Genomic DNA, 11,798 nt, shown 5'->3' with positions numbered 1-11,798 from the left:
CCAAAGTCTACACTGCAAAAAAAAGCGAAATCTCAAAAAGTGTTTGTGTGCCTAGAGATGTCCAGAGCAAGGTCCAGAGTCAAACTTTTAATTCCAGAGTAGACAACAACTTTTGAAGCCTCGTTCAAAACAAAAGTTTGCCAACTTTTATTCTGAATATTCGCGACTCTCTACGAAAAAGAACCAACGCAACTTTTTATTTTAACCAACGGTTTTTTTAATTCGACGAATGGTTTTTCTTTCTGTGTAGAAACATTCGTTTTATCACCACTTTTATAAATTGGAGTAATCTTAGCAGATTTTAGTTCGTTAGGAAAAGTAGCTTGATCAATGCAACTGTTTATTAGCTCAGTTAGTTTTGGCACCAATATATCTTTAAATTTAATAAGAAATTTGCTAGATATTAAATCAATTCCGGTTGCGCTTTGAGGCTTTAATTCTTTAATATATTTAATCAGTGTTTCTTCTCGAACCATAGTGAAATTGAATCGAGCTGTGTTGGTGTTATAATCCATATGTACAATAGACTGTGCGCTATGGGGTACTATAGATTCGACTACATCAATAAAATACTTATTGAATTCATTGCAAACCAATTGCTCATCATTAATAATCCTTCCAGCACTCTTTAAGGTGAAAGTTTGAACTATTGATGTTTTGTTGAAAACTAATTCTTTAATAACCTTCCACAGTTCAGCACAGTTCTTCGAATTAGTGATCTGACGCTCATAATATCTTTTTCTCCCATTTGATGCGATTACTCACGTTGTTCCTCAATAGCAAATATTGTCTACGCAAGGCCAGGTTTACTCTTGAAGCATTGTACAGCTCATTTTACGTTTGATCATCTGAAGTAAATCAGATGTAATATACGGCTTACGCATTGTATGCTGCTTTTAATTTTGAAAGTTTTAGTGTTTTCCATTATTTTAGTTCTAAGATGACTAGTAAAATCGCCAAAACTATTAACTCGCGAGAGATCTAAAGCTCTCGCGGATATATTTTCATATGATAGAACTGTTTTCAATTTATGATTTTCCGAGATGCAGAATCTTGATTTTTTTACTGAAACCATAATCGTTCTATGATCAGAGAGATCAGGATCACTGTCCAACAAGAAAAATGCATAGTCATGTGAGCAAATGTCCGAAAAAACATGATCAATTAGTGTTTTAATACAATTGGATTCTCTAGTATAAAAATTGCTAATCAAAGGATTAAGGAAGAGGAACCCATTAGTTTGTACAATAGATGTGTAAATCGAGACAATATTGTCTGTGCTGTTCAACAGATTTATATTGAAATCGCCAAATACGAGCATGTTTTGATGTGAGTTTAAAATGTTATCCAGTTCATTGACGAATGCTGTCTGTTCTCTACCTGGGTTATAGACAGCAAAAATTTTCAAATTATAGTTTATCAGCTCTACTATCAAATAACTGTTGATACCTTGTTGAGTTTTCAAGATTGTATGCGAAGAGAGAGAATTGTTCACAAATATTGAAACTCCTCCACCGCGATCTGTATCACGGGTACAGTGATAGGAATCATATCCATGTAGATTAAATAATTCTCCTTGGTATAACCACGTTTCGGTCAATACAATAACGTCTACTTTCGTATGTAAAGTGTTTGTGTTTGCTAATAGACATTCAATAGCGTCAAGTTTGTTCCTGCAGCTCTGAATGTTCATATACATGCAATTAAGAGAGGAAGAGCTCAAGGTGTAAGTATTTAGATCAGCGTTTACAGATAGATGTGGTTCTACTTCCATTAGCTAGGCATGGGAAATAATTATTGAGGAGGTGTTGTTTGGAGGAGTGGAAAGATTCTGGTGTGGTCGTTGTGGCAGCATTTGTGGTTGGCTTTGTGTTCGAAGTTTTACTGTGAATTACAATTTTGTATGGGCGTGTGAGATTCAAAATGTAAATGTAGACATGATTAATAAACAGGAGTAGGTGCCTTACTATAATGGAAACTCGTTGAATGTTTCTGGGTGGCTGTAGATATTTTTCCTGGCATCCGAGACACATGATCGTTGACGTAGATGCGTCCATTCTGTTGAATTCCCAGGTCGGAAACGTCGACGCGCTGATTTCCCAATGCTTGAAAAGTCGTTCCTTCGATCGATGAGTGACCAGTTTCACTAGTATAGGTGAAATTTTCTTCCGATTTGTTGATTTGATACGCTTACAGTAGACGACATCATTTGTATGCATCGGTAAGCCTACCTTCTCGAATAATTTCCTCACTATCTGATGGCAATCTTCCGCGGCTGTTCTGGGGACGTTTGAAATGAGTATGTTGTTTTTGCAATTCCAACGTTCTAAGCGATGCAGATCTTCTTCCAAGTGATGTATGCGGTTTGATACTGTTCCGAGTTCACGTAAACGGTCCTCATGAGCCAAGTAACGATCATGTAGCTGCATGACATCCTTACTTGAATTCTGTACCTTCTCGATAATAGATGATTGCATTGATTTGATTCCGTTTATTGACGTTTTGAGAGAATGGAGCGTATTGTTGAAAGTTGCAAACGTATCATCCACTTTCCTGACTACCTCATCGAACACCTCCTGAGCAAATCCTTTGAATTCCTTCACCAAAAAATCGCGGTAGACCGCAGTGACTTCAGTCAAAACGGAGTGATCTAGACGTTGATCCATTTCCCAGCACGGTGACCCAACAGCAACAACAGCAACTCAACAGCGTAGCAGCAACACAGTTATCCAGAACGTATGTGGTAGTGATGGAAGCCAAAGCTTGGCGTGGGTGTTCCAAACTTTCCTTGGTATTTCTTAACGATTCGCACTATTAGCCAAAATATAAATATGGCTTAGACTTTCCGAGTGTTAAGTAGTGTAACCGCTAACACAGACACTCAATACTCAATATTAGCTTATATCTATTGAAATACAGGTTCGATATGGGCGGAATTGACACCATTTCAAAGATGAAAGTATTAGTTATGAAATAGAAATTCGAAATGAGCTTCAGTTATTGATAAATCAGTGAAATTTGTCATTTTCTGCAATGAAAATATACTTCGTTTTGGACAGTGCACCATATTTTGGACCCCCAAATGTACACATTTTGGACCCCCTCCAATTTAGTCTCTTCAAAGCAGGGGACTGAAGAGAAGGCTAATACGCCTACCCACCATTCGTTCAATATAGCGTACAATGTTTTAGTTTAAATCTCGTTTAATTCATGATAACAAACCTACACACTTAGCAAAAGTTACCGAATTCGGTAATTCATTTACCGAATTCTCAACAGCTGAACTTTCGGTAATGACTTCGGTAAACCAAAAGATTACCGAACGATTTGTAAAATGCAACGAAGAGCTGGAATGTCAAATTTACCGATTTTTCGGTAACGTATTACCGAAATACTGTAAACTACCAAGCTTTTTGTTTTTTTAGTTGTGGAGAATGGATCAAAAATTTTGGAAACTAGAAAACACATTATTTTGCTTATGCTTTGACTTTCAATCATGATTTATTTCATTATTAACTGTTTCATGCAAGGTTTCACATCATGGTAGAAATTTGTTTGTAATTAAGTACACAAAGCATAATGTAGAGTCTCGCCAGCTGCTCTCGGAGAGGCATCTTAGTTCTTCAAACGCCAAGATCATGGAACTATTTGATCGGAAGAATCAAGGGATGTATACATGTTTGATGCCAGGCGCCAGCCGCTGGAATGTATTCGGTAAACTCGAACCACCTGAAGCAACGGAAGCCATTTTTGCTTGAGAAGCTGCTATCTGCACGAAGAAAGCAAAAAAGGCATGAACAAAATTTATGGTCTTTATTTCGTTAGGAATATTTATTTACTCACCCAAACTATTGGTTCCATTAACTTTAAAGCACGAATTTCTCAAATAACAGCTGGGGGGAAGAATGCAAGAAGGAAAAATGTATCCTACCAGCAAGCACGCGGACATGAATCACGATGAACTTTGAGTTTGACGTTTTACATTACCGAAAGTTCAGCTATTTTGTTCACCGATTAATCGGCGTTATTTTAGTTTTACCATATTTCCGGTGAAAATGATGACAGATAACGCCGTTTACCGAACTTCAGCTAAATACTACGTCAACACAGGTCAAATCACCGAAATATATGTAATTTGTAGAATTACCGGAAAGTTTCGGTAGCTTAATTTACCGAACTCTTGAACTCTTTCTAAGTGTGTATTCTTCGACATAATAAAGCCGTACAAACACAAAAGGTTCGATAAACATCAACTAATTGCAAGTTTTCGCCAGGAAAAGTTAATTGCCGATAATTAGCATTAGCTGCGTACGAACCAATCACCCAAAATGGGCAGCTGAATTCGGGTATACCACCCAGAAACTGGGTACCAAAAACAGCAGTACCAAAAACAATGTTGGGTAGAGTGCCATTGTACCGCGGATGACAGCCGTTTCAGCCTCCTGCTTCAAAGTCGAATTTCTAATTTATCCTGATCAATTGAGCCGAAGCCAACTATTATCTTTCAATTGGCATGCAGCAATGAGAAGATTCCTGCGTTTTAAATTCACAATTTCGACAAAAATTTATTGTGTACGTTCTGAGATTTTCAGTGATGTATACTTTTAAACGTAACGCATTGTATCGCTCGCCTTCTTTAACAAACTAATTTTCTCGAAATTTCATCTAAATATTGCTTTTTCGCACGGGAAATCAGTGAAACCGATGCTGAACAATATTAATTTCCTGAAGCCAATTTCCAAAATAGCCAATTAGCAGCGGCATTGTTTCTAGTTCAGAAATAAGAAAAATGTCGCCAGGAGGGTCCAAAATGTGTAGGGGTCCAAATCAAGTTGGTTACCCTATTTACTTCCCAACAATAGGCCATTAAATACACAGAAAGAAAAACCATTCGTCGAATTAAAAAAACCGTTGGGTAAAATAAAAAGTTTCGTTGGTTCTTTTTCGTAGAGAGTCGCGAACATTCAGAATAAAAGTTGGCAAACTTTTGTTTCGAACGAGGCTTCGAAAGTTGTTGTCTACTCTGGAATTAAAAGTTTGAACTTTCAAAACAAAGTAGCAGAAGTGTCAGATACGCTGTAAAATTAAAAGTTTAATATTTTTAAATTGAACTATGGCAGTTTTGATTAATGTAAATAAAAAACAACTCAGACATACATTTTGAAAAGTCTGTAAGTCCAAAAACGACTCTTTTTGTCTTTGCAATAGGAGTTAATTTTAGACTCACAAACTATTCAAAATCTATGCATGACAATATTGGATTTTAAAATGGAACAAATATTTTTATTTATATTAGGATATAGTAGAAATTTTACAAGAACAGATAAAACTGGATTATCTTTTTGTCACCATTATGCATAAATTGCGCTTGATGTTCACGGTAAAGGAATAATACAGGGCATCGTCGGTCCCTCCTGGCCGTTCTCACGTCACGCCCACCACTATTGCACAATCGTGGAGTTGGTAGCATTTCAATCTTCGTCACTTTACCCGGATAAAAATTTACAGTAACTTGTATGACATAACCCATTGAAATACAATAGATTGTGTGGCAAACAATACAAACTATTGTACGCTTATTGTAAAATGTTCACGGTTGTAAAAGATCTTTATTGTACGTCCATTAAAATAACAATATATTTAAATGTTACCGATTCATTCTATTATATTTTTATTGTTCGCTTATGTTTAGTATTGCACATCCAAAAACTAAACAAATTTTAAAAGTATTCGGTTTGGATGATCTGGATATCCGTCTAATGTAATTGTATTAATATAACTTTGGAATACTTCATGGATTTATTATATTGATGAAATAACAATTGAAAACAATAAAATTACAAAGCTTTGCTTATAAATTGAATAAAAATTTTATACCGATTCTCAAGTATATATTTTCATATTGCAGGTCTAGAAATGTTATGCAATAAAAAAATTAATTCAAAGAAATGAAAGGGAACAAAAAAATTTGCTTATCATTTTACTCGGAGAATGGCTGAATTCATTTGAGCGTGTACAGTTTTGTTTACACTCATAAAAATTTACACGTTCGATTCATGTTTTTCGGAATGTAGATTTTTTCAATCAGCTTACACCATCAAGTCTAGTGTATTTCACATCACTGAGATGTGCTTTACAACCTCAGTTCAAATGGCAATGTTTATGTTAAGATCCATACTTGATACACCACGATGTGATATGTATATCCATGAACATCCATAACAAATACACGTTCGACTCGTGTGTTTCAAAATGTAGAAATTTCAATCCAAGTTACACCATGAAGTCTGATGTATTTCACATTACTGATATATTTTGCTACAAACTCAGTTCAATTGCCAATGTTTATAGCAAATTTCATACTTCATACACCACGATCACATATGTTTATCCATAAAATATTATTGAATGATTTTAGCGAACCTGTGTTGGCATTCAAACGACCCCAAAAGTGTCACTATTCAATGGAAAAGCACATGTTTCAAAAGTAACACAAAAATAAAAATTCACTCTGGGATTTTAGACTAAAACCAGCTTTTAAAAAAGATTATTTTGTAAGATTAATATCCTTTGATTATTTATGCAAGAAATTCAAGTACCGAGGTATTCAATACCGAGGGTGATACAACGATAATGCGATGATCGTGGAAATATGAAGAACATAAGAAGGAAGGGGAATTTACTTGTCCCGTGTCCCGGAAACTTAAAGCTATGGTAAGGTGTCTGGATAAAAATCTCGATTGAAATCATATTTTGTATTTTGTCTTTCCTTAGTACCGGAAAAAGTACAAGAATACACGGGTCCAGCGGCATATTCCGGAAACGCGTTCCGATGGAGCGTAAAGACCCAATCAACATTCACCATACCCATTGTTTCAACAGGTAAGTTAATTTGTTTTTCAAGCTTCCCACAGTAACACATTTTTTTACACTTTATATTTCCAGCTGCGAAAACAGACACCATCAAGAATACATTGCATTGACTGACACCTTCTGCGTTGTACTAGTTGTACTAGCTACGGACGAATCTTTTTGAATCGACTGAAGGAACACTGATACAAGGAGAACCAAATCTTTGCTTTTCTCCAGACTGTTTGTTGGTACCGCAGCCAGTCAAGCTCATCTCAGTTGCCCCCGGAACTGCAAATACAGTAATCCGCTTTATTCGCTAGGTACCGTAAAGGTAAGTTTTAGTCATTTCTTCTTAATTGGGAACCGGAACCCTTTACATCTGAATTTCAAATGCTTTGGAAGAAGCTACTCCCGAATCATGATGTAAAAACAACTTTGCCGCTCAAAAATTTCTAATCTCAGTTGAGTAAAGTATTCCTCCGTTAATCCGAACAAAATTTGATTATCGGGATGGGATGGAGTAACGAGTTGAACTCCGATTGTTTGAACTAGTTTAGGATTAACAAAAGGGTTCTGTATTTGATCCACATATCTACATTAACAATGATTAATCTTATTTTCATCTTTAACAGAAATTGCAACATCCATAGATCCAGACGCTTCTCATGACATTCATCACTGCGACCTGCGACCACAGCAGCGGATAGAACTACATTCCGGAACAAAGCAAATATGGCAATTATTGTTATAGCATTGTATTTTTATTAATAATATAATATTTACAACTTTATTCAAAAACAGTATGAACAAATATTTTCGTTCAGAATACGATTCATGTTATAGACTCTAAAACCAATGAAAGGACGTTGAAACGATGGAGTTATTGTTATTTTCATTGAGTTTTCAGTCTATGGTGGGAATCGGATCAGAACGAAAACGGAATTAAATAACATCACTAATTACTTTTGAGAGAAAAACGACATTCATCGGGTCTCAAATAAAACTAAACACAAATTATTACAGATTTCATATGTAAACACAATTCGAAATAATGGGCCTACAATTTGGATTCTATTCGTTTCACACGTTAACATCGTGTGGATGGCTTATTGACGGATGATGAGATTCGAATGAGCGAAATCGTAAGTTTTACACATGACATTGATTTGCTTTGTCAACATGCGCAAATGTATGTGTCAAACACAAGGCCTTCTCGTGTATTTTTTTATCAGTGTATAATTAGTGAAGAGATGAAAATAATGAAACTGCATGGTGCAGAAAGTGTCTTTTTCTTTACAGTTTCTGCTGCTGGGCAAGCGGTAGATCACACGGCTTCTGTACCATGGTAACTATTTAAAGTGTTAGTGCGCGTTAGAGCATCATTACTGGGATCGAGTATTTTGATCAGTACTGTCATTTTAGATTAGTCACTCTTTTTCGCATCGGTCACTATTTTCGGTTATCATTTTGGTGGCTGCATTCCGTACCGGTGACGTTCGACGTTTGATAGTTCATCAAATAGCAGCGCTGTTAAATTTGGTCACCTGTCAGCTACGCTACTGTTTTAGCAGCGCGTTTAGTAGCGACCGGTAAAATGTCAATGTAATGATACTGCGCTGACAAACGGTTTATACTCACCACCGGTAATCGTAATCTTAGGGTGCGGCCAGAGTGCGAAGTGCGATGCGAAGCGAAGCGTCCATACGATTTGACAGCTCCTTATTTTTGATTGTTATTCCCTTGCGTACAATTTTCACGCGGCGTCGCGTAGACGCGTGTACTCTGGCAGGCACCTTATACTACATACAAAAGTTCAATGTACATATCCCCCCGCTTATCCGGACCTCGCTATAGTCCGACGACTCGTTAGTCCGGATCTCGCTAATTCGGAATTTTCCGGATTAAAAAGTATCAACACCCATTTAAACACATTATGCTGTCAGTTTTCAAATTTGTGCTGTGATTTTGTTTTGGTCATTTGTATGGTTTTGACAGTCGGATTAACGAGAGAAACCCCGATAGTCCGGCCATACATTTGTCGGATCAGCGGGGTATACTGTACATAATGAACGCAGTGGTTCATCCCGAACAAAAAATAAATGAAAAATTTATCTTCATATTACCTGATGACATACCTGGTAACATGTATCCTTGTTCCTTTACAGAAATGAAGCTTATGATAAATAAAATACTGCTGCTTGCTGTTCACTGATTCAAGATCGTTCAGTGGCTACCATTGGCCAATCTTACCAACGGGATATAATAAGAACTGATGCAGGTAATTTTTTCTTTTCTTCTCGACGTACTTCTAATAAAACTGACATTCTTTAATTATTTACATTTTTCACAGGTTTATGCACCCGTAGCCAAGTAACAGTAATGCGAGTTAAAATGAGTTAAAATCAAGTTTTAACTGATGTAAAATAATTTTAAAATAAATAAAAATTGTAAAACAATTAATTGTATTGTATTTTTATTGTAATATTGGAGTATAATGTATTCTAAATCCTGTTGTATTTCTATTGTAAAACAATAGAAACAGTAATTGAAAACATTTTAAACACAATGTTTTCTATTGTTTTGTCGCTCGAAATCATCCCATTGAAGAACCGTAAAATCAATTGTTTTGCTCCGAATTTTGTATGGAAATTTTTCGATTTTTTTATTGTAAAGATACATAACAACCCCCCTTTTTAATTGTAAAAGTCCCATTTACCATTCATTTTATCGTGGAAAACCATTATTTCTCATGTGATTTTATTGTCAAAATTCCATTATATTCAATTGTAAAAATAATGTTTTAGATGGTGTTGTAACAATAAAAATTATGATATTTTAATGATATTTTTTATCCGGGTAGCCTGTAAACGGTTGCGGTAAATTATCAAATATTGCTTCTAATTTCTGATGGTTAAAGAGAATTCAAATTACGCTTATACAAATTTTCCTCGCATTATTGCCAACCTATCTCAAATGCTATTATTTGTGCAGTAGATTCTCAATGATGGGAGAAAAATTGTATATCCGAGGAAAATGACACATTTTTTGGCATTGTCATTTTTCCTTGGGTTATCTAGCGTTGCGTTGCGTTGTAACGGAGTATTTCGTAGATTGCATACTGATAGTTGTCATGTATATTCTTTACCTTTCTTACCCCAATTGCTTATGGATTTCCATTTGGGATTCAATGGAAATCCAATCAGGAGTCCAAAATGATAAAACATGAAAGCTATCATTGCCGGCCACGCCCATCTTCTCCGTTACTAGGAAAGGGAAGGAAATGATGATATGACATCTACTTAACGAGAGGCCAGCGACTCACCGACGCCCTCATAGATGTCAAGGAATTGGATGGTGGGTAGGGTATGTGGTTTAGGAGTATCATTATAAGCAAATGATATAAAATTTGTGGAAATACGTTGGGAGTGACTTTGCTAAGAAATTTATGTCACTCCATTATCCTTGCCGATGATTTTCCTCGGATGGGGCGAAGGTATTAGCCTTGCCCTGGCTAAATAGCCTAGGTTTAAGCGCCTTTGCTCGCTCTCTGAAACGAAAAAAGAGCAAAAAGAAATTAAATTCCCCTTCCCCCCTGATATGATAATGATTTTGATCAACAAATGAATTCGAAGTGGATGAATAAATGATCAAACGGCTGCAAACAAGCCTCTATTGTCATAGCAGAAGCAAACCCGCCTCAATACGACAGGAAGCACATGTTTGTGATTCAAACGCGATCGACTGTTGTTCAATTTCGATACACATAGTTGGGTAGAGAGAAAAGATGTGAAATATTCAAAGCCAAACTATGACCTCACCGCACCAGTAACTCTAACTCGCGCGACAGGGATCATACGTCAATTCATTTCATCATAAGACTGGGATACCCATACCACGGAACAAACTCACCGGATATATTTTCGAACTGCATCTGGAACTTCAAAGTAGAATAAGGCGAATAAGATGTCGTTCTTTAACTTTTCCACATGAATCAGACACTGCACTACATAAAAATACAATGTACAATTAAATCGGAAATTAACAATCCTTCATTTTTCCTTGGGTTATCTAGCGGATCAAAAAAGTTTTCCTACCTCTATAAGCAATTTCCCGGGCTCAAAAAACAATTCATGGTTTTCCGGATTTCTGGGAAGAATCATCAGAAGCATATGGAGTTTCTGCAATGATAAACAAAACAATAATATGAGGTAAACCTTCTTGAAACTGAACCTCGGACAGCAGCACATTCAGCAGAATGCCTGTTTACTTACCTTATAAAAAATAGCTCACAGAGAGGATAAATCGAAACCTCGTCTGCCTTTTTATTGCAGGCACAACATGAAGACATTTTTAACGCGTGTTCGCGCGGTGATAAACTTGTTATTATTTACTGATGATGTGAATGTCAACAGAAGACCGAGACAGTCTCGTAGCATTGTGGACCTATAGGAAATCAGTTGATGGTCAAAATTGTATTTCCTCATGCACATAATACATGTCAAATTGTTTTATGTATATTTATTTAAAGTTATTATAGCATTAAAAAAATGTGATGCTTTGAATCGAGCAATGATCTATATTTAAAATACACGAGAAAATACATATAAGAGTAAATATTGTTTTCTTATTTCTTACGATTTTTTTGTATTGAGCCATCCCATAGTGTTCCAAACTTGAGATTTTTTCTTTGTTCTATGCCAACCATGCAAGGTAATTTGACAGTTCTACAATTCTCAAGTTGAAAAATAAAACTTTCAAATTCACACTTTCAACAAGGGAAGAATACTTTCAAATCAAATACAATACTTTGCTTGTAAGCGATTTGACTTTTATTTTAAAGAAAAATACTTACTCTTCAGTTACAAAGTACAACATTTTTAATTATAACAATATTCGTTTTTTCTGTGTATTGTGGATTTACTTGACCAATGGATTCGAAGGTCGGT

The 11,798-nt window shown here is 35.9% G+C and overlaps 2 long non-coding RNA genes across 2 annotated transcripts; both read left to right on the top strand.

The window, feature by feature from the left end:
- Positions 1 to 6,420: 6,420 nt before the first annotated feature.
- On the top strand, positions 6,421 to 7,608 carry LOC134216554 (uncharacterized). Its single transcript, XR_009980725.1, has 4 exons — positions 6,421 to 6,714; positions 6,775 to 6,882; positions 6,946 to 7,183; positions 7,485 to 7,608. It is a non-coding gene; the product is annotated as an uncharacterized LOC134216554 (long non-coding RNA).
- A 498-nt stretch (positions 7,609 to 8,106) lies between these two features.
- LOC134216553 (uncharacterized) lies at positions 8,107 to 9,306 on the top strand. Its single transcript, XR_009980724.1, has 4 exons — positions 8,107 to 8,212; positions 8,275 to 8,495; positions 9,018 to 9,130; positions 9,203 to 9,306. It is a non-coding gene; the product is annotated as an uncharacterized LOC134216553 (long non-coding RNA).
- The last annotated feature ends 2,492 nt before the right edge of the window (positions 9,307 to 11,798 follow it).

Source organism: Armigeres subalbatus, chromosome 2 (genome assembly GCF_024139115.2).
Source record: "Armigeres subalbatus isolate Guangzhou_Male chromosome 2, GZ_Asu_2, whole genome shotgun sequence".
NCBI lineage: Eukaryota > Metazoa > Arthropoda > Insecta > Diptera > Culicidae > Armigeres > Armigeres subalbatus.
The sequence above is the reverse complement of the archived record's forward strand: the minus strand, read 5'-3'. Positions and strand labels throughout refer to the sequence as shown.